At 44.3% G+C, this 24,493-nt stretch overlaps 1 long non-coding RNA gene across 1 annotated transcript in view; it reads right to left on the bottom strand.

Moving 5' to 3' along the window:
* Positions 1-10,603: 10,603 nt before the first annotated feature.
* Positions 10,604-24,493, bottom strand: part of LOC129704227 (uncharacterized) — a 40,576-nt gene continuing 26,686 nt past the window's right edge. The window contains exon 5 of the long non-coding RNA XR_008724700.1: positions 10,604-11,158. This is a non-coding gene — a long non-coding RNA (uncharacterized LOC129704227). The remainder of the gene's footprint in view (positions 11,159-24,493) is intronic.

Genomic DNA, 24,493 nt, shown 5'->3' with positions numbered 1-24,493 from the left:
CCCAAGCTCCTCTGCCCAGAAAATGCAGGAAAAATCTGATGAAACTACATCAACTGCTGTTAGTCCGTGAGGCAATGTCAGAGGAAGTATCATCAACAGTGGTGGGAAAAGCAGCAATTACCTAACAACCCCCAGCTCAAGCGAAAGCAGAGTTTAGATTCTGTCAGGGTCTTTCAAATCCAGATCTCAATGCACAGCTACATGTATATAAATTCCAGAGATAAACTGATGGGTAAGTGCCACTTGATGGCACTGCTGACAACATCTTTCATTCACTTTGCTGATGATTGAAAATAGACTGATGGAGACGTGATCAGCCGGAGGAGATTTGTCCTTTTTTTTCTGGACAGGGCAAACCCGGGCAATTTTCCACTTTGTTGACGTGTTGTGATGTTGTGAGCATAAAGGTGCGTCTAATTTCAGGTTACATGTTTCCATTACTGCAGTCCGGATGTTGTTTGATCCCATGGCCATTGCAGTACCAAGCCCTAGCCAATGTTGATATTTTGTGGATTGAATTAAATTCACTGAAGATTGGCTTCTGTGATGGTGGGGATCTCAGGAGATGGGTTGTCCACTCAGCCCCTCCCCCTTCTCCCCGCCCTGGATGAGCATGGTTGTGAGTCTCCCGAGCACTCTTCATGCTGAACCCCATCTTTGCTGTGGATGAGGATGCTCTTGTAAAATCTTAGAACATTTATCATGTTTGCCACTTTTCTATCACTTTTCACCGTATTTTTATTGGTTGAATTGAAAGATACACCATGGAAACAGAATTTTCGATTACCCGAGTCCACGCGACCATCGATCACCCGTTCTCACTAGTTCTATATTATCCTACATTCTCAGCTGCTTCCTGGGGTGGGAGATTGCAACCTTCACATGGTCCATCCTGTTGCAACAAATGCAATCAACCTGGCGTGCACAAACAGAAGATCAAACAGAACAAGTTGTCTTACAGCTTTAGGCTGTGCACGCCATACGCAAGAAGAAGATCTACTCCCTACACACTAAGGATAATTTACAGTGATAATTAACTTACCAACCATTACATCTTCGGATATGGGAGGAAACCAGGACACCCGAAGGAAATCCATGCAGTCGCAGGAAGACCATGCAAACACCACACAGACAGCACCCGAGGTCAGTAGCAAACCTGGGTCTCTACCGCTGTGAGGCAGCAGCTGTACCAACCACGCCATTGTGCCACCCCATGTCATTTTCATAGCATTTTCACTGTAGCTTTGTCAATTTTTCATCACCATATATTTAACCAATTCCCTCCTGAAGGCCAAAATGGCGCCTGCCTTCACATCAGCCAGTAAGTAATACATTACAGATTCCAGCCACATAATGTATAAAGTCAGCTTGTCCTTACGTTGATCTCAGTTATCTTGCCCTTTATTATATATCTGTGACTTCAAGTACATGACCCATCCACTAAAGGGAGCAGTCTTTGTGAACGCAGGCAAACAGGAAACATGTGGGATGCGGATGAAGTCAGAAGCACTCAACATGATCACAGGTAGAATGTGCAAACCCCACACAGAGTGCAGTTGAGATCAGGATAGAACTGCAGTCTCTGGAGCTGCAAAGCAGCAGCACCAACTGCTCGGCCAATATGCTGTCCTCATTTGGGTGCGGGTTATACTGTGCTATGAGGTCACAGATATAATGGACTTTCAGAAGGCTTTCGACAAGGTTCCACATAAGAGATTAGTATACAAACTTAAAGCACACGGTATTGGGGGTTCAGTATTGATGTGGATAGAGAACTGGCTGGCAGACAGGAAGCAAAGAGTAGGAGTAAACGGGTCCTTTTCACAATGGCAGGCAGTGACTAGTGGGGTACTGCAAGGCTCAGTGCTGGGACCCAAGCTATTTACGATATATATTAATGATTTGGACGAGGGAATTGAATGCAACATCTCCAAATTTGCGGATGACACGAAGCTGGGGGGCAGTGTTAGCTGTGAGGAGGATGCTAGGAGGCTGCAAGGTAACTTCGATAGGCTGGGTGAGTGGGCAAATGCATGGCAGATGCAGTATAATGTGGATAAATGTGAGGTTATCCACTTTGGTGGCAAAAACAGGAAAGTAGACTATTATCTGAATGGTGGTCAATTAGGAAAGGGGGAGATGCAAAGAGACCTGGGTGTCATGGTACACCATTCATTAAAAGTAGGCATGCAGGTGCGGCAGGCAGTGAAAAAGGCAAATGGTATGTTAGCATTCATAGCAAAAGGATTTGAGTATAGGAGCAGGGAGGTTCTACTGCAGTTGTACAGGGTCATGGTGAGACCACACCTGGAGTTTTGCGTACAGTTTTGGTCTCCTAACCTGAGGAAGGACATTCTTGCCATAGAGGGAGTACAGAGAAGGTTCACCAGACTGATTCCTGGGATGTCAGGACTTTCATATGAGGAAAGACTGGATAGACTCGGTTTGTACTCGCTAGAAATTAGAAGATTGAGGGGGGATTTCTTATAGAAACTTACAAAATTCTTAAGGGGTTGGACAGGCTAGATGCAGGAAGATTGTTCCCGATATTGGGGAAGTCCAGAACAAGGGGTCACAGTTTAAGGATAAGGGGGAAATCTTTTGGGACCGAGATGAGGAAAACATTTTTCACACAGAGAGTGGTGAATCTCTGGAATTCTCTGCCACAGAAGGTAGTTGAGGCCAGTTCATTGGCTATATTTAAGAGGGAGTTAGATGTGGCCCTTGTGGCTAAAGGGATCAGGGGGTATGGAGAGAAGGCAGGTACGGGATACTGAGTTGGATGATCAGCCATGATCATATTGAATGGCGGTGCAGGCTCGAAGGGCCGAATGGCCTACTCCTGCACCTATTTTCTATGTTTCTATGTTTCTATAATGGAGTACATTTAGACTTCTGCTGATGATATATAATGCTTCATAAATGTTCACTTTCAACTCCTAGATCGGTTGCAAGCCTATCAGAATTAGCACCAGTCAATAACGCCAGGTGCCCTTAGTGTGTTGATGAGGCTTTGCCTCCACAAAGACCATGCAGTCTTCAGTCCTACCAATGCTGTCCAGCAAATGTGCATTTGCCACAGCCGACTGAAGAGCGTATGGTCAAATAGATCTCACCGTCTCTTGTGATCTCTGTTATTGGATTGTCAGACTCAGTCTGACAAATAGGACCTTTAGGACTCAACCAGCTCAGACTATGTGGGTGAAACCAAATATGCTTGGTAAATGACACTGAAGCTCCCATTCTGTCCACGTGCCTCTTTTGCATTCACCATGAGGTGAGGGAGCACGTCGAGGTTTAATCTGCAGGAGTTTTACTAGCCCACGTTCAACCAGATGCCATGAGACTTTATGAGCTCTGGAGTCTATGCTGAGGAACTGCAGGGATAGTCTATCCCACTGGGAAAGGTGGGACAGGACCTATATCCAGAGATGGTGAAGGAGAAGCCTGGCATGTTGGCTGCAAGCTATAATTCTGTAAGTGTGGCTCTCGGAATGTGTCCCAGGTTTAGTTTAGAGATACGACGCGGAAACAGGCCCTTCGGTCCACCGAGTCCGTGCCGGCCAGCGGTCCCCGCACACTAACACTACCCTACACACACTAGGGACAATTTTACAATTATACCAAGCCAATTAACCTACAAATCTGTACGTCTTTGGAGTGTGGGAGGAAACCGAAGATCTTGGAGAAAATCCATGCAGGTCAAGGGGAGAACGTACAAACTCTGTACATACAGAGTTTACATACATACTTAATGCATTTCGTTGTCTCTGTACTGTACACGGACAATGACAATTAAAATTGAATCTGAATCTGAATCTGAATACAGCACAGGCAGTCAGGATCGAACCCGGGTCTCCGGCGCTTCGAGTGCTGTAATGCAGCAACTCTACCGCTGCACAACCATGCCGTGGTTGTGTGGAGGATCAACTGTGCCTTATCTAAATTCATGCTGGGTGATCTACAGACTTTCATTTGTTCTTTGTCAACCTGAATGGTTTTCCAAGCCATTTCAGAGCATTTAAGAGTCAACCACATTGCTGCACATCAGGAGTCACAATGAACGAATTAATTAATTATTTTTTTATTGTCACATGTGACAAGTCACAGTGAAATTCTTTCCTTGCATACCTAAGGTATGCAAATAGTTACCATAGAGGGAGCTTACATAGTTACAAAGTACCCCCACACCGGGCCCTCCTTTGTTCCTTCCCCCGCCAGCGGGGTCCTCACTTCCACGTGGCACGTCTACGTTCATCGGTCGGTGCCATCATCGACTGCCAGGCCGACCTCTCCACTAATGTAAGCCAGACTGGGCAAGGATGGCAGCATCGTTCCCCTGGTACCGGCCTCAATATCTCACTGCCAGCCAGCTGGAAACCTAATTGATGCCCGATGTGATGATTGTTGAAATGTTTCAAAAATTCCAACTAATGGTGAGAACACTGGCTTAAATATAGTCCTCATTATAGTTTTTGCCGGAAGTGCCAAAGAATCAGGGCTGAGCATTGAGGCCATGAAATGATTTTTGTTTTTTTGTCGCCTTTGATTTTACCCAACTGTATACCTGATGCAAGCATCGACAGGTCAAGTAGCTTCTCCCATGAAGTGGGTCACTTAACTGATGCCAACTATTTCATAGCCACATTTGGAGAACTGCAAGAAAGCTGTATGTTAAGAGTTTCTTGGCACTGGTGCTAGGTGACACAAGGCAATGGTTTGAGATGCCAACTCTGCAGGAGTATTCTGCCGTCTTCAGGAATGAAATATTGATCTCTGGCCAGAGAGGAATATCATTGGCGTCTTAAAAGTAGTTTTAGTTTTTCTACTTTCCCTGAACACTTATGCGATGTAACTCAATAAATATTGGAGGTGATTCTTCCCAGTTATCATCAGGCAACTGAATCATCCTACCACAACCAGAGAGCAGTGCTGAAGTCCTATCTACCTCTTTGGGACTTCACAAGATGGCAAGGTAATCCTAGGATGGGGGAAGCATTCAGGATTGGGAAGAGGCAAGTGGTCTAAGGAGGACGGAGAGAACAAAGCACCCATTTCCGTCTCTGGAGTAAGGACATGAAAAGTATATCATATTTACCATTCAGGAAACAATCTCGAGTTGACCCTTTAAAGTTTAGAAGGCACATGCCAATAGCATGGGAATTACAGTTTTCTAAAGGCAGGGTCAAATCTACATTGAAAAACTAGTAAGGGTGATTTAGTAAGCATGTCAAGGGTAATGGGGAGAAGGCAGGAGAATGGGGTTAAGAGGGAAAGGTATCGGCCATGATTGAATGCTGGAGTAGTCTCGATGAGCTGAATGGCCTAATTCTGCTCCTATAATTTATGAATTTATGAAGACTGAAAGATGCTTTGGGCGATGCTTGTTTCCATTGTTTGGAGCTCCTAGCTGCTCCTACTGAACCAACAAAACAGAAGCAGCACAATCCGATTTCCATGGCACTAATATTTTACCTAATTTTCACTTAGGGATTCCATATATTTTGAATCCAGGTTCCAGACAAGCTTAAGATACCTTAGCCAGCTGAGATGTACAGGAAGCTCCTAGTACTAAACTAATTCAAGCTTTTCCAGACAATCCATCACTATTTTTAAGCTAAATTCACCCTGCCTCTGGTAATTGACTTCCATTCAATAATAAATGTTGGGTTAGTTTACATATCTACCTCTACACGGTACAAATGACATCAAAGTAATGGAATACATGTTTCTTGGCAGGGTGAGAGGAACCCCATTAAAATTCAGCCAAGGGCAACTGAGGAATGAGAAATAAATGCCAGTAACTTCAATATTCATCCCTCCACCCCCCCTCTCTCCCCCAAAAAACCCCATCAATTGAGCCATATTTTACTTTGAGCCATATTTTCATTTGATCTTTTTTGTAAATATGTTGGAAAAATGTTAATATGAATAACAATGTAGGGCGGCACAGCGGCGAAGCGGTGGAGTTGTTGCCTCACACCGCTTGCAGCGCCTGAGACCCGGGTTAGATATCGACTACGGGTGCTGTCTGTATGGAGTTTGTACATTCTCCCCGTGACCTGCGTGGGTTTTCGCCGGGATCAGTTTCCTCCCACACTCCAAAGATGTACAGGTTTGTATAAATGTAAATTGGCTCTAGTGTGTGTAGGATAGTGTTATTGTGCGGGGATCGCTGGTCGGTGCGGACACGGTGGGCCGAAAGGCCTGTTTTCACGCTGTATCTCTAAACTAAACTAAACCAAACTAAACTAAACTAAACTAAACTAATATGTCTGCAGAAAGCCACAGGAAGTCTGTGTCAGAAGGTTGGGTCTGTTGTTCTCTAACCCAGGATCACACAACTACAGGACTTATCCCTTTTAATATTCACATTTCATCAGGATGTGCAGATTCGAACATTTTGCATTCCAGGCACACAACCAAATAACAATAAAGGAAGGAAGTACATGTGCAAAGAGTTTTCTAAATCTTCTGCAAAAAGATTAAAAACAATGTTGTTTCAATTAATGAAGCTTCACTGGCTTACGTCCAATGTGAAAAGAAGACAATATCTGAACATGACTGAAGGGCGAGTAAAATACAAAGATTTTAATCCTCAAATAATCCAATCTTTGGAGAGGTTATCAACCCTACCAGTGATGGCAACTGCTGCCACCATTTAAAAGGGTTATAACTCTGCTCAGTTCAGTGTAGACCGAGTAACTATTAATTTTTCAACACCACTCTAAAATCGCAAAGGAGGATTTGTAGCATGTTCCCTACAAGCAACTGTGGGGAAGTTTGACCAGCCACTTCTCCCTAGCCCCAAATAACCTGCTATAAAATAACATTCATTGCCTGCAAGGACACTTACATTTTTCCTTTTTGGAGATGGACTGACATACAGTTGGCAAATGGCTCGTAAAGGTGATACGTCTGGGAAACGTCTTTTCATTTTGCACTGTACAACTGTTGCTTGCAAGATGACAATAAAGGTTGATTGATTGATTGATACAGTCTTGCCCCTTGCCATTTAACTTCCTGCAATAAGTAATTAGTTGTTTAAATGCAGCAGCTCCTCTTCCTTGAACCCACTGCCTGACATTTCAATATTGTTCCATTGGCACGGATTAGTTAACAATGTAGCGATGTTACAAAACTTACCTTCAACGGAGCTGCAGTTCTGCCACTGGTCGTGTACGCGACGTTGGCGCCTTTGAGAGGGGGGCGGGCGGGAGTAAAATGCCGTTTTCTCCTGCCTGTCGGAGGCGAACTTCCTCGGGATGCCAGCTGCTGCAGAACAATTGACCGGACTTCCGTTCTCGATATGTTTTTTTTTAAATCACGGGACAATTTAATCGCTGGATTGAAATAAAAAGCTACTTCTAACGCCGTCAACGCCTACGTGACGGATCTCAAATAGGGGCCAAAATACGGGGTAAGTCGTTTATTTTACATATAAACTTGCTTCTTGGGATGACTTTAATCAAAATTTATTTGCCGAAAATGTGACTTTGGACCCATACGAACCGGTAGTGTATGTCCTGCCGATATGGGGTTCAAATTCACCGCAAGCGCAACGTTCCAATCAATCGCATTCCACAAAAACCCACTCGCAAGATGATTTAAATGCCCATTAATTTACGGGAATTAAACATTAAATTCCTTCCATTTGGCCTATAAATTCATGACAATGAGATTTAAAAATCATGTTATATTGTGAATTCTTGTGTGAATGTTATTTGGACACTTAGGCTATTTAAAATGTTAACCTTTTCTTAAGTAACGGATAGATGTTTAGATCTAGTAATTGAATTTTGTAATTAGCTACAATTAGGTAACTAACTAATTATATGCTTTAATTTCAGGTCGTCCAAGTAAGATTGTTTCATATTTGTTTCGGAATGCTTCAATCTATAATAACTGAAAATTTCATTCAGTTCTCTTACTTTTTAAGAAAGTTATGGGCTTTTGACTGTCCTCGATCACAGCTTTTGAGTTAAGTCAATGGAAAAGTAATAGGGAACAAGATGCTAATTTCAGAGTATGAAAATGTCCATAACTGTTTTAATACTAAAGATATGAAAGTGAATTAGGTGTCAAATTAAACTTTTTTTTATGCTTTATCTGATGGGATAAATTGCAGATTTGATTTTGAAAATCTCAAAATTGCTAAATAATGGATCCCATTAAATTTGCTTTCATGTATGCACTCGATATGGGTGCAACGGGCTACTTGCCAGTGAATGGCATCGCATCTGGAATAAGAATTGTGAAACTCAATAGAAAATGAAAGTTAACTTTTGCAGAATGACTATTTCCAGGTTGTAAAGGACTCTGTGCATTTATGTTATTTGTTATCGTCATGATCTTATGCTCCTCTATAATATCATCCCTCAGTCTCCTGCACTTCAAGATGTAAAGTCTCAGCCTGCCCAGCATTTCCCTATAGCCCAGGCCCTCAAGTCCTGGCAACATCCTTATAAATCTTCTCAGGGCTCTTTCCTCCTTAACAACATACTTCCTATAGTAGGGTGACCAAAACTGAACACAATACTTCAAATGTGGTTCGCCAACATCTTCTACAGCTGTAACATAATATTGCAACTTCTATACTCAACACCTTGACTGATGAAAGCCAATGTACCAATAGCCTTCTTGACCACCCTATCTACTGCATGTGTGACACTACTTTCAAAGACTTTCAAATGTACTTGCACTGATAGATCCCTCTGCTCCACAACACCCTCTGGGGGCCCTGCCATTCACTGTGAAGGTCCTACTCTGGTTTTACCTCACATGGTAACATCAAGCATTTATAAGAACTTGGCTTTGTAGTAGCGGGCCCTGAGACTGTCTTTAATATTAAGAGTTATTAATGTGTAAGATATAACAATGCTGGTGAGAGCTTCACTGATTATATGAGACTCAGGCCACGAGTCAGTGATGGTGTGCAGTGAAAGCGTGCACTGAAATGCTATTGAAAAAGCCCATCGGTATACCCCTACTGGAGTATCAATGCATCCACTACATTGGACAGCTGCAAACCTGTGAAAGCAAGTAGCAGCAAGATTAGGAAAGTGGAAGATGAAGTCGAGAGGAAAAGAAGATGTAGAAAGTGTTGGCAAGGAGCACACGTGACCGACTGCATGAGTTGCGTAGGAAGGAACTGCAGATGCTGTTTTAAATCGAAGATAAACACAAAATGCTGGAGTAACTCAGCGGGACAGGCAGCATCTTTGGAGAGAAACATAGAAAATAGGTGCAGGAGTAGGCCATTTGGCCCTTCGAGCCTGCACCGCCATTCAATATGATCATGGCTGATCATCCAACTCAGTATCCCGTACCTGCCTTCTCTCCATGCTCCCTGATCCCTTTAGCCACAGAGGCCACATCTAACTCCCTCTTAAATATATCCAATGAACTGGCCTCAACTACCTTCTGTGGCAGAGAGTTCCAGAGATTCACCACTCTGTGTGAAAAATGTTTTTCTCATCTCGGTCCTAAAGGATTTCCACTCTATCCTTAAGCTGTGACCCCTTGTCCGGGACTTCCCCAACATCGGGAACAATCTTCCTGCATCTAGCCTGTCCAACCGCTTAAGAATTTTGTAAGTTTCTATGAGATCCCCCCTCAATCTCCTAAATTCTAACGAGTACAAACCGAGTCTATCCAGTCTTTCTTCATATGAAAGTCCTGACATTCCAGGAATCAGTCTGGTAATAGAATAGAAGGAATGTTTGATGTTTCGGGTCGAGACCCTTAGTGGGGAGGGAGAGTGGAGGGGGAAGGGGGAGAGAAGTGCAAGAGTGGGGAGGGAGGGGTAGGGGGAGGGATGAAAGAGGGACAGAGGGGTAGGGGGAAGGGGGGGCGGGGGGGAGAGGGAAGGTGGTGGGGTAGAGAGAGTGAAGGGGGGTGTGGGAGAGAGGGATGGGTGGGAGAGGGAGAGGGGTGAGGAGAGGGAAAACATAGAAACATAAGATTCTATAAGATCCCCCCTCAATCTTCTAAATTCTAGCGAGTACAAACCGAGTCTATCCAGTCTTTCTTCATATGAAAGTCCTGACATTCCAGGAATCAGTCTGGTATAGAATAGAAGGAATGGTTGATGTTTCGGGTCGAGACCCTTGTTCAGACTGCATGAGGTGGATTGGCTGCTGCATTGTTCAGTTAAGCTGCAGCAGTTGGCAGCTAGATGGCAACCACTCTCTGCTTCATCGCCTTCCAAAACAAGACCATCTCCAAACTGACCACAAATTCCTCATCTAATCCCCATTGCTCATAATCTGAGGTCCCCCCCCACCACACATGTTCAAAGAATGCAACAGCTACAGACCAGCTGATGCAACCATGTACCCTGATGCCCCCTGACTGGCATCAGATGAGGCAGCAGTAAATCTGAACAGCCTTCGAGCATTTGTCACCCCAATTCCCCTTTCCTTGTTGACTACTGGTAGGGTCATAGAGTAATGCAGCACAAAAACAGACCCTTCGGCCCAACCCGTTCAGGTTGACCAAATGTCCCATCGAAGCAAGTCCCATTTGCCCACATTTGGCCCATAATCCCTCTCAATCTTTTCTATCCATGTATCTGTCCAAGTGTATTTTAAGTGCTGTTATAGAACCTGCTTGAACTACCTCCTCTGGCAGCTCATTCCATGTATCCACCACCCTCCGAGTGAAAAAGTCACCTCTCAGTTTCTATTACATTTTGCCCCTCTCATCTAAACCCTATGTCCTCGAGTGTTAGATTCCCCCTACCCTGGGTGAAAGGCATAACGCCTAATGCTTTCAAACTACCTTTAACTACTTGCACTGTCTACACATTGTCACCATGCTCCCTCTTTCATTTGGTTGAGGAACCTGGAACAAGGATGTTAAAGGAGTGTCTGAGTTAAACTTTCTCCAGCGAACATAATTGTAAATAAAACTCGATGTCTCACTACCTATCAAGCCCCTTGCTCCGAAGGCATCAGAAAGTTAGGAAGTCTCCCCAATTTTCAATTGAGTTCCTGTTTATATTTACAGTATAATATAGTCTGGTTACACTGTTATTACATCCTCTCACCTGTGATGCGACCGCACTGCCCGCCTTCCAATTTCTGCAGAGGAAACTACACTCAGCTAGCTTTGGTCTTCTGCTTCACGTTTCCATCAACTTCACTTCATTGCTCCACTACAAATAACGACATAAAATGAATATATTAACAAGGAAAAGGGACTTTAAAAAGGGGGACTGATTTACCGGAGCAGTGTGGCACAATCATCTCCTACTAGTTAACTCCCCTATCTTGAATGCACCACATATCTACCTCCTGTGGCTGAATCCTTCATTACCTGCGTAACAGTCTGAAGACTGCTCAAGAAATGCTCATTCCTTTAATTCTGACCTCTTCATTTCACCACCTTTGAGAACCTTTGATCTCAAAGTCTGGAATTCCCTTTCGAAACCTCTGCGCCTTTCTCTTCTCCTTTATGTGAATCCCTAAAAAATACCTCTTTAATTTAGGCACCAGTCCAAATACCACTTCTTGAGGTTTGATATCAAATTTTGTCAGATAATGCACCCAACAACATAGTGGGATGTTTTACATTTTAAAGCAACTATGTAAATAAATTGTGTTATTAAAGGTGTTGCATAAATTCTTAGGTCCCCTTCAGTCGTGGCTGACCTTGGATGTCTCTAGGGTGCAATTCCCCATATGGAGGACGCCTGTGCATGACTTTATTTAACGTGGGGAGACTGGTGCACAGACAGCCACCCCAAGGTCCTCGACAGATCTGGGTCAGGATCCAGTGGCATGGAGTCCAAGACGACCGGAGACCCTTTTCTGCTGCAGCCTTCATCCGCCTTCCCAGCCGTTGTGATGCTCCACTAAAATCAGCCATCATCCTCTGCCTGTTCCACCGTTGAGATCTTGGTTGGATTGCTCTTTGTCAGAGACCTCCCCCTCCACCTTACTGCCATGGGTGGCCCTACCAGGAGCACAGCTCCAGACGGCATCGCTCTCAGGATCTCAGGAACACACAAGCTTCTCCACCACGACAAGGTGACAATCCACGGAGACGCATAAATATTGATATGAAATATATTGATATAAATGTAGTTATTAGAAGATTTTCTTATAAATGCATTATTAAGACATTATATAAATTCAACTTGAAATGAAAGCTGGAGACACAAGAAACTGCAGAGGCTCTGGGCCTGTACTTACTGGAGTTTTGAAGAATGAGGGGGATCACATTGAAATCTGCCGAATAATGAAAGGCCTAGATAGGGTGGATGTAGGGAGGATGATTCAAGTAGTGAAAGAGTCTAGGACAAGAGGGTACAACCTCAGAATAAAAGGACATACCTTTAGAATAGAGACGAGGAGGAATTTCTTTAGCCAGAGGTTGGGGAATCTGTGGAATTTATTGTCACAGGCAGCTGTGGAGGCCAAGTCATTGGGAATTTTTAAAGCAGAGATGGATAGGAACTTGATTAGTAAGAGCATCAAGGGTTAGGGGAGACGGCAAGAGAATGGGGTTGAGATGACGGAATGGCAGAGCAGACTAGGAATCAGTATAGAATCAGAATAGTACTTTATTTGCCAAGTATGTTTTGCAACATACGGGAAATTTCATTTGCCAAGTCAGTCATACAAATAAAAAGCAACAGATCAAATAAACACATTTTAACATGAACATCCACCACAGTGACTACTACACATTCCTCATTGTGATGGAAGGCGAAATAAAGTTCAAGTCCCTTCCCTTTGTTCTCCCGCAGTTGGGGGCTCGAGCCTTCCGTTGATGGGATGATCTTGACTCCCGTAGCCGGCGCGTTTAGGCCCTCTGCATCGAGGCGATCAGTTCCTGCATCGGGGGGAATGGCAGTTCCCCTGTGCTGGGTGATCGAACCTCGTGTCGGGGCTGGTCGATTCTTCTGCGTCGTTGGAGCTCCCAACTCGGCCTCTCCCGAGACTGCGAGCTCTTGATGGTAAGTCCGCAGCCCGTGGTTGGAGCGATCCCAGGCAATGCGATCAGCTCCGATGTTAAGTCCGCGCCCCGCGGTGGGGCTCAAAGTCAGTCCGAGGAGGCCTCCAGCTCCATCGATGGAAGGCCGCAGAGCGCCCGGAGAATGCGATGCGAAAATCAATCGCATCTCCGGCAAGGTAAGAACCTGAAAACAAGTTTCCCCCGATGCCCTCCCCTTCCCCCCACATAAGACAAACCGGAGAACATTAAACCAAACTTCACACAAAAAAAATTTTTAAAGATGAAAAAACGAACAGACTGCGAGCCATCTTACGGCGCCCCTGGTGGTCACAATGTGCCGATGCGACGCGCCAAATGGCCTAATTCTGCTCTGATGTCTTATGGTCTTGTGCTGGAATCTTGAGCAAAACACAAAAGCCTGGAGGAACTCAGCAGGCGAGGCAGCAAGTATAGATGGAATGGACAGAAAACGTTTCAGGTCGGGACTGTTCTTCAGCCTGTCCATTCCCTCCACAGATGCTGTCTGACCCGCTAAGTTTCTCCAACACTGGTTTTTCATATATATGGGCTGAATTCCGTTGTGTTGTTGGCAGCTGAATGTAACCATTTCTTGTTTTTATGAAATGGAGACGATGGGGGGCCAAATCTCTGCACTGAACATGTGCCAGGGCCATTCTGTTTTTCATTTGGATACCACCTGAGGGATGTGGGGGGGGGGGGGGGGGGGGGGGGGGGAGTATGACGTTTATTTAGTATCGGTCCAACTTCACTTTCAAAATCAGTCGGAAATGAAGGTAGGTTTTTACTGCGGTTGGTTTCGTTCCAGTAGCCTGACATCATCAGTTTGCAGCTGCACAGATCGAGTGCATTTCCAACCCAACTTCCTGTACTGTGTATCAGTTCTAAACACGGCACGGCCACAGATAATGTTGCAAGTTATATTTAGTTACCATTTTAAGCGACAATTGGTTTGTTCAATGCTCATTTACGGATCCTTTTCTTTTCCAGGGCAACTTAGACTCTCATTTCTGATGCCGGTTTTTTTCTCCTATTATAACCATTTGAGTTTCTGCTCAGACAAGAAGCCACCTCCGCCCTTCCCTGCTTACATGCCACCTTCCCCAACCCATTCCACCATCCCTCCACTGTGGGAAATGAATTCTTAAATCGATACAGACTTCCACTATTCTTGTTTCTCACCTTCAGTAAAACCAATCCATTGCTTTTTAGCAAAATGAGTAGGCCGTGGAGGCCAAGTCAGTGGATATTTTTAAGGCAGAGATAGATAGATTCTTGACTAGTACAGGTGTGAGGGGTTATGGGGAGAGGGCAGGAGAATGGGGTTAGGAGGGCGAGATAGATCAGCCATGATTGAATAGCGGAGTAGACTTGATGGGCTGAATGGCCTAATCCTGCTCCTATCACTTTTGTACTTATGTGTAACCTCACACTTAAGAACCTGTATTGAAATCCATATGCAACATTTTTCCCGTTCACTTCAATGTTACCTGTAACCTCTATGCTGCAATCTAGCATATGAGCCATATTTGTCATATTTGTGTTTTTGCCAGGCATGAATACATTGTCCCTAATGTGTTATCAATGCTATTAATACGTTTAATGCAAAGTTGAAGCCCTAGCACAGATTCCCTCAGGCACTGTTAATCAATTCTTACCACAATATCCACAGAGAGCCTTCCTTGTTATGACTTCAAGATCTTAATGCGGCTAAGTGTTTACCTCTAACTATGCGATGGCATTTATATATTTATTGTTTTCCATTACGGGATGTGAGCATTTCTGTAAAGGCCAGGATTTATTGCCCATCCCCGATTGCCTTTGAGAAGGATGTGATGAACCATTAATGAAGGCGTGCTGCCTGTTGAAGTTGAGAGGGTTCCAAGAGTTAGACCCAGCAACAATGAAGAGATGGTAACACATATCCACATCAGCATCTTCTGGAGGCTGCAGCTTGTGAGGTTCCAGTACGCCTACTGCCTCTAGAGATTGCAGGTTTGGGAAGAGCTGTCGGAGTGGTGAGCAGTGACAGTGCACTGTAGATGGCTTGTACTATAGCCAGGGAGCTCCAGTAATGTTGTGGATACATGTTAGGATGATGGCAGGGTGCCAATAGAATGGATTGCACTGTTGGACAATGTTTAGTTTAGAAATACAGCGTGGAAACAAGCCATTTGGCCCACAGCGACAAGTGATCCTCGTACATTAACACTACCCTACACACATTAAGGACAATTTCACATTTATAACCAAGACTATTAACCTACAAACCTGTACGGCTTTGGAGTGTGGGAGGAAACCGAAGATCTTGGGGAAAAAAGCCCTCGCAGGTCATGGGGAGACCATACAACCTCCATACAGACAGCACCAGTAGTCAGGATCTCTGGCACTTTAAGGCAGTAGCTTTACTGCTATACGATTGTGCCTCCCCTTTGTGTTGGAGTTGAATTCATTCAGGCAAGTGGAAACTATTCCACAATATTCTAGACATGCCTGGTAAAAGGTGAAACACCTTAAGGTGTGTAAGGTGATGAATCGCTTGCCATAGGATACCCTGCCTCTGATCTACCCTTGTTGTCATGGTATTTCGATAGCCAGCCAAGTTAAGTCTGTTCATTAGTGACTCCCAGGATATTTTGTTGGTGGGGGACCTGGCAGTAGTAATGCTACTGAATGTCAAGGATGCGTAGTTATGCCCCTGTCCCACTTAGGAAACCTGAACGGAAACCTCTGGAGACTTTGCGCCCCATCCAAGGTTTCCGTGCGGTTCCTGGAGGTTTTTGTCAGTCTCCCTACCTGCTTCCACTACCTGCAACCTCCGGCAACCACCTGCAACCTCCGGGGACCGCACGGAAATCTTGGGTGGGGCGCAAAGTCTCCAGAGGTTTCCGTTCAGGTTTCCTAAGTGGGACAGGGGCATAAGGCTCTCCCTTGATGGAGATGATCATTAATGTGTGGGAGAAGGATCATCTAATCATCAACATCTGATGTACACGTGACCACCCCAGCCATGCTGGCAAACATTCACTGTACTAGATATTGCCATGCCACATTTATTTCCATGGGTCCTGTGGCCACATTGTCATTTCAAATCCATTCCTGTCCAAGTGGTTGAACTGTGAGTGACACTGTCTGGAGCCCCAGCTGATGAAACCAGTTTGGAATGCAAGAGAGACGGCAGGAAGAACACATAACGAGGCTTGTGGCCCCACAGAGGACAAACACAGCAGCTAATGCGATGTAGAAGCTTCGCTGTTTGCATTAGTGACAGCACAGGAAGGGACAATGATATGCAGCCACAGTGGGATGTAGCGGCTCACAGCAGCAGATGTTGGCCTGGACAAACACATATTTACGGAAATGTCAATTACTGAGATTTTATTGAGCTCAAGATTAGAGAAATCAAGGAGCCAGAGAGATCTCTGAAGCAAGAGCTTCAAACGTCACCAATTCCTTCTCTCCAGAGATGCTGCCTGTCCCACTGAGTTACTCCAGCATTTTGTGTCTATCTTCAGAATATAATCTCTCTGCTGGGAGATAAGGGGGGGCTTCCATAGCAGGAGGAAGGAATGGTGAGTTTCAATTCTCTGAGAAAGACGGAATACACCAAAAAGTATTAGAAAAAAAAAACTTTTCCGTGAAGCTTGAAGCACTGAAATGCTTATTCGGATCATTAAAAACAATCATAATGGGATCAACATGCAAGGGACAGGGTGGAGAGATTGTTTAAGAAATCAGTACCAATAGGTTTAGTTTCAGGTTAGTTTATTGTCACGTGTATCGAGGTACAGTGAAAAGCTTTTGTTGTGTGCTAACTAGTCAGCGGAAAGACAATACATATTACAATCGAGCCATTCACAGTGTAAGGGAAAAACATTTAGTGCAAGATAAAGCTAGTAAAGTCCAATCAAAGATAGTCCAAGGGATATCAATGGGGTAGATAGTAGTTCAGGACTGTTCTCTAGTTTTGTTCGGATGGTTCAGTTGCTTAATAACAGCTGCGAATGGGTAGAGGAGGATTTAATAAGTGGATGTAACGTACCTGCCTCTAAAGTGGCTTATACCTGACTGTCTCTCAGGTGCAGGGGTAAGCGGCACTTTTGGAAAACTGGAGAAGATGAAGGAGGGGTAGGGAGGAACAAACTAGAGAGGAACTGAAGGCCCAGAACTACAAACAAGTTTAGCAGATCAGAAAGCAAGTTTAGGGTGGGATTGAAGTGCGGTAAACAATGAATGACTCCCACACGTGCTTCATTTACTGAAAAAGGATCAATAGGTGTGAGAAATCTGTGCATGTCTCAATGGTGGTTCTGGAAAAGCATTTCCATTTTGTGTTCTCTTGCACCAGTTTGGAGCATGAAGAAAAGGGTGCTGTCAAAATGTGACATGCGGACAGGGCGGTCACAGTGGCACAGCGGTAGAGTTGCTGTCTTGCAGCGTTTGCAGCGCCGCAGACCCGGGTTCGATCCCGACTACGAGTGTTGTCTGGTTGAAGTTTGTACAATTTCCCCGTAATCCGCGTGGGTTTTCTCCAAGATCTCACACTCCAAAAGATTCTTTGGCTTGGTAAATGTAAAAATTAGTCCCTCGAGTGTGCAGGGTAGTGTTAATGTGTGGGGATCACAGGTCGGCACAGACCCGGTGGGCCAAAGGGCCTGTTTCTGCGCAGTATCTCTAAAACGAACTAAAAAAAAACTAGAACTAAAACATGGAGAATCATTTATAGAACCATAAATAGAGCTACTTGTAGGAAATGAAAACAATGAAATCAGAAAAAGTAGAAACAGATGAGTAAAACATAACATGGGAATTGAGTTAAAATAGAATGTAAATGGCATAAAGTGAAGACAACCAATTCCATATTGATCAAACATAAGGACACTTCAATCCCATCCTATTTTTTTGTTGGTTCTTTCTCCCACATGTCGCTTCCCCTTATGTACATCCATGATTTTTTCTCTTCAACAACTCTTCTTTTACTTCCCACTACTGTCCTGGTGAACAAATGTCTCCAGAATTCTCTCCGAGGTTGATGAGTGAGCTCGCGTTTCACCCACAACAGAGCAGGAGGGGAAGTGGGCATGCATCGGTACGCTCCACCAGTTGAGATGTTGGGGGCATCTCCAGTGTGATTGGTGACTGTACTGCAAAACCAGTTGGAAGTGGTGTCCAGTTGCAGATAATGTAATCCCAAAATGGTTTGCTGCTTCCCTGATGACAGGATATGTGATGCCTTGAGACGCAAGGAGCTGCAGATGCTGGATTGTTGAGCAAAACACAGAGTGATGGAGGAATTTGGCAGGTCAGGCAGCAATTATGGATGGAATGGTCAGACTATGTTTTGGGTCGGAACTAGGGTTGCCTACTGTCCCGTATTAGCCAGGACATTCCGTATATTAGGTTAAATTGGTTTGGCCCATAAGGGACCACCCTGGTCCCGTATTTGACCGCTACTACTCGGGTCGAGGGAACTGTCGAGTCAGAGCGTAGCGTCAGGCCCCACCTCACCCATCCCAACATAGTGCAGCTCATGGAGTGCAGCAGCAGCACCTCGCCCGTGGCTCCGTCGGTCGGCGGACCGGCCAGCTGTCCGACCTTCGGACCTTAGCTCACCGCTGACACCACCACCATCATGATCATCGGTTCATGAGTTGGAAGGGGTGTCGGACTTTGTGCGTGAAAACTCCTCAGTTGGCCCGCCGGCTGGGCTTTGTGTGCAGTCCAGCACCCGGGCCAACTCATCATTCACCCAGCCATGACTGAGTCGGTCAGCGAATTGCCGTTGGGAATTAGTCCCTTATTTTGACCATTTGTCCCTTATTTGGGAGAGAGAAAGTTGGCAACCCTAGTCAGAACCCTTCTTCAGACTCAGTCTTGGGATTATTCCCTGTGGTATTTGCTAGTGAGGGTAGAAATAAGAGGATAGAACAGATGAAAACTGGTGGAGGGGGCCTTTAGGAACTCAAGATCACTGGGATTGCTGCTAGGGTACTTGGGACCTGTACAAGAAGGATGGGTTGCACCTAACCTGGAGGGTGACCAATGTCCTTTCAGGAAAGTTTTCTCATGCTGTTTGGGAGGGTTTAATTTGGCAGTCGTGCTGGTGGCAGTTGGGCGGGGGGGTGGAAGCCTAGTTGCAGAGCTGCAGACAAATCCACGAAACGGAGCCAGGCTAGGGAGTGTAGGAAGGCTGACAGGCAAAACAACATTTACTTTAATGCAAGCAGCCACACAGGTAAGTCAGGTGAGTTTAGAGCATGGATCAGCACTTGGAATTTTAATGGTGTTGCAATCTCACAAAAGTGATTGAGGGAAGAGAGGACCAATAGCTTAATGTTCCGAGGTATAAAAGTTTTCGACACAACGGAGGGTAGAAGGGGGAGTCACACTGCTGTTTGGCGACAACATAACAGTAGTACTTGGAGAGGAATCTTGGAAGGTCCCAGTGAGCTCATACAGTAGAACTTAGGATAAAAAGTGGATTATTTTGCTGAGGGTTTACTATTGGCTTTCCATTAGTTAGCAGGAATTAGAGGAATGGATATGTAAGCAAATGATAGAAAGGTGATCGCGGAATAGAGCTATACAATAGAGAACAGTAGAGGGGGGATTTTAGCTTTACTATTATTAAATGGGATTGAGTTTCGGCAACGGGCTTGGATGGGATGGAGTTTGTCAAGTGCATCCAAGAAAATTCATTGACACAATATAGGGAGAGTGTGATATGGTGTAATGGTCAACCTTACCTTAAACTGGACAGGTGTTGGAAGTGTCGGTGGAGGGAAACTTGGAAAGAATGACCATGAAGGTAATTGTGGAAAGAGAAGAGGTTGGTCCTAATGGTAAGATTTTGAATTGGGAGAAGCTGTAGCATTTCTATAGCATAAGGGGAGTCCTGGGGAAAGGTGACTGAGAGCAAGTTCTTGTAGGAAAAAGCTGGCTGAAGAAGGGTCTCGTCCCGAAACTTCACCCACTCCTTCTCTCCAGAGGTGCTACCTGTCCCGCTGAGTTACTCCAACATGTTGTGTCTACCTTAGAAACCAACAGGGTAATCTATGTGGGGAGCCAGGCTACCGATGAGGTTTTAAAACAAATACCCCTCATCAGCATTCACCAAGGAGAAGAACGTGGAAGATAATGAATTCAGCAAGGGTTACCTGGATGATATGGAGCAGATCTGTATTAAGAGGAGGGAGGTATTAAATATTAAAAGCTTCTTATACACCACTATAACATCTGCCACTATCAACTCCTCTGGCAGCATGTTCTAGGCACCCACCACCCTCTGTGTAAAATACTTGCCGCACACATCTAGGTTCTGACCCTCGACCCTAACTATGCCTTTTTTAGAAGACCTTTGGATTCAAACATTGATGCGGTTACATCTACAGGGGAAGAGGCACTGCATCGTGTCATTATGAGTAACAACATATATTGGATGGTTAAGCTAAAGGTAAATGTGCATCCTATTTTCCTGATCATCATTTTTATTTAGTCATGTTCTTGCCTTGACAAATGTGTCCTTACAGAAGTCTTTGAGCAGGGCAGTGCACAGGCAACTGTTGGAGAAGATTAGAGTGAATTGAATGTGACATTAAATGGATTGTGCTTGGTTAAGGCAGAAAACAACTGTGAAGAGTTAAGAGGGACTACTCACGATGTACCTCAGTGTGTTAGATATTGGACGAGAGGAAATACTCCCAAATGTGCCAATGATAAAAAGGGCATGGTAAAAAATTCTCAACATCAAAGGAAATTAACATTAAGATGGAAAATGGACAAAAATGGACCAGTTAACGTGGTGTTAAATTTTGCATTAAAGGAAATAATTGTATTCTGAACAGGAGGGACGGTAAACTATATGGATGTTAGGACTTGGGGATTTCAGATTCAAAGTATTAAAAGTAACGTGACATATGGGAATATATAAAGATAGCAAAAAACATGAGGTCAGCATGTACTTACCTTGCCAAGCCTCTTCAAAGCATTGACAAGATCAAGGGATAATCTGCCATGGCTGATATTGCAATGATTTGCTCCATCATCTCAGGCCAAGCACATACAGCTGCCTGCTGAGGCGGGTGCCCCACCAAGCCAAAGATAAAAAACTTCCAAGGGCTCACTTCTACACATGGGGCCTCAGTCACAGTGCAGGCAAATTCTTCCTCCTTGGACTATTGCCAACTCTTTCGACATCCTGAGTGCTTCAAGTGTTTCCTTCAGTATTTAACTATAATAGGAAGTAACAGCAAATCTTTGGGGCACTTGATGCCAACTCTTGCCTGGCATCCATTATTTTCTGCAGGGTCTAATAGTTGTGTGGACTTCACAATCAATTAAATGGGGAAAAAAGGGAGAATATTTCTGTTGAAATCTTGCTCTACTGCTGATGAACAGGGACAGGCTGGAAGCAGAGAAACACAGGAGAAGTAAATCATTCACCCCTTTAAACCATTCTTAGCATCCAGTTACCTCACAACTGATCGGTACCTCACCTCATTTCTTTACCATATAAAATTCTGACACTCATGAAACATTCTCATCTCTCCCAGCAAAAAAATCCTCTCGTTTAATTTTATATTTAGTCTAGAAACAAAATACTAGACAGAATGCAACTACAGTATTTTTGAAAATAACTTTATGTTGACTCACAGGGCATAATTTTAACCTCAACAACCCAGAAGGACAAGCAAGTTTGCACTTATTGAACGCTTTCACTCTGTATTTATGTAAGTGAAACGTAGGATCTGATCCGTGTAACAGACATTCATCTGGAACTCACATCATACCTGTTTTGTAAGTTACATTAAACCCATTGCTTAAGAGCTTTTTTCTAGTTTATTCATCCTTGGAATGTAAACATTGCTAGTGAAAATGTAATTTGCTGTCAATTCCTAGTTATATACAAATGGTGATGATGTATCTTCTATCTTTGGTGATGGTGGGCTTTCTTTTTTAAACTAGAAGCAACTTGAAACAACTACCTTGGGTGACAATGGAAGGAGCTGATATTGTTTGTGTAAATGAAGTTAGAGAAGCCAGCCAAAGTTTGATTGCTATGCTTACACAATGCATAGGAAAGAACTGCAGATGCAGGTTTACATTGAAAATGGACACAAAATGCTGGAGTAACTCAGTGGGACAGGCAGCATCTCCGGAGAGAAGGAATGGGTGACATTTCGGGTTGAGACTGAAGAAGGCATTCGGACCTGAAACGTCACACATTCCTTCTCTCCAGAGATGCTGCCTGCCCCACTGAGTTACTCCAGCATTTTCTGTCTATCCAATACCATTGCGGTGAATTTTACTTACATTCATGGTGGTCGTGGTGGCACAGCGGTAGAGTTGCTGCCTTACAGCAAAATGCAGCGCCAGAGACCCGGGTTCGATCCCGACTACGGGTGCTGTCTGTAGGGAGTTTGTACATTCTACCCGTGATCTGTGTGGGTTTTCTCCGAGGTCGTCGGTTTCCCCCCACACAGCAAAGACGTACAGGTTTGTAGGTTAATTGGCTTGATAAAAATGTAAAATTGTCCAAGTTGGCAATATGCAGAGTATCACCCTGCAGACTACAAAATTCAGAAGGTTCAGAAGGTTTCATATCCACATTTCAAGATTTTAACCAGAATTATTCAAACAATCACAGTTGGATTTGAGCTTGCATTCTCTGGATCATTACTTCAGCAAAAAAAGCACCACATGCTCATGATGCATAAAAGCAGAGGCTCGCTGGGTTTACTGTTGGATCTCAAAATCATCGTTAGACCCCCTTAGATCAACATGTCGTCAAGAAATGCAAGAATGACCATGGGGGGGCGCTTTATCCTCAAACTCAGGTTGGAAGACACAATTCCAATGAACTTTGTGAGGCTGCATTGTTATCTGAGATAGTGTGGGTGCAGCAATGTGAGCACTAATTATGAATAAACTGGATTTTGCCTGACAATGCACAGTTTATTTGAATTCTGAATGTTTTCATTGGATAATTGAGTCGAAAACAGTCAGAAAATATATTTGCTCAATTGTGTTGAAGCAGAAAGAAGAGCATTCTCGCCTCTGAGGCAGGTGGTGGAGGGTTCAAGCAAGACACAAAGTGCAAGGGGAGCTCAGCGGGTCAGGCAGCATCTGGGGAGGGAATGGACTGCACAACGTTTCGGGTTGGGATCTTTCGTCAGACTCAGGGGGTCTCGGGTGGAAGGTTCAAGCTCTGTTCTAGCACTTCCATATAACCATATAACAATTACAGCACGGAAACAGGCCATCTCGGCCCTTCTAGTCCGTGCCGAACACGTATTCTCCCCTAGTCCCATCTACCTGCACTCAGACCATAACACTCCATTCCTTTCCCGTCCATATAACTATCCAATTTATTTTTAAATGATAAAATCGAACCTGCCTCCACCACCTTCACTGGAAGCTCATTCCACACAGTTACCACTCTCTGAGTAAAGAAGTTCCCCCTCATGTTACCGCTAAACTTCTGTCCCTTAATTCTCAAGTCATGTCCTCTTGTTTGAATCTTCCCTACTCTCAGTGGGAAAAGCTTATCCACGTCAACTCTGTCTATCCCTCTCATCATTTTAAAGACCTCTATCAAGTCCCCCCTTAACCTTCTGCGCCCAAAGAATAAAGACCTACTTCAATTGTAGGCTAACTCTCTTGTCTACACTGAGCGAGTGCTGCCTCACTTGGGTTGACAACTTTCAGGTGTAATATTATAGAAAATCCCTGAGCACTCTGTCTGAAGGATATTTAAAAAATGCACAAATGTAATTCAAGAAGGGGAAGAAAATTCTTCCTCATGTCCAAACCAGTGTTTATTCTTTAGTATCTAATACATTAAGCAAATGATGTAGGGCAGCCATTGGTAAGGTATTTAAAATTGGAGAATTCAATGCCGTATCCTATCCAGCCTCTCTTTATAACTCAAGACTAGTCCTGGTAACATCTTTGCGAATATTTTCAGCAGCCTATCCAGCTGAATCACATCCATCCTATAGCTAGATAAAGAGAACTGTGCATAATACTCCGAGTGCAATGACATCAACGACTTGTACGGTGGTAACATGAAGTCTGATCTCCTATATTAGTGGTCTCACTGCTGAAGCCAACTCCTGTACTTGTACTTAATGCTCTGACTGATGAAGGTATCACTTAAAATATTCCTTATCTAGCATCCGACTTGTTGGTTTGCTGGGGAAGACATTGCTGGTTCACTAGTAACTGCATCCCCCACCCTTTCCCTCTGTCTCCCCCCCTCCCCCCCACTACTGTAAGGTCTCCAGCTGAAGAGGAAATCAGACGCTGGTGACGTGCCCATATCTAAAGAGGATCTCATTGGTTTGAAGTGAGTTCTTTGCCAAATATTAAAAATTCAGGTAAGAAACAAGTGGGTAAATCCCCATTCCATTTTCCAACTTTGTAAAAGTTCTTAGGTCCTATCATTGTCCTGTGACATGCTTCACAGATGCTGCCTGACCTAGTGAATATTTCCGGAACTTCCTGTTTTTTG

Source organism: Leucoraja erinacea, chromosome 15, assembly GCF_028641065.1.
Source record: "Leucoraja erinacea ecotype New England chromosome 15, Leri_hhj_1, whole genome shotgun sequence".
NCBI lineage: Eukaryota > Metazoa > Chordata > Chondrichthyes > Rajiformes > Rajidae > Leucoraja > Leucoraja erinaceus.
This window is presented reverse-complemented; position numbering and strand designations above follow the sequence as displayed.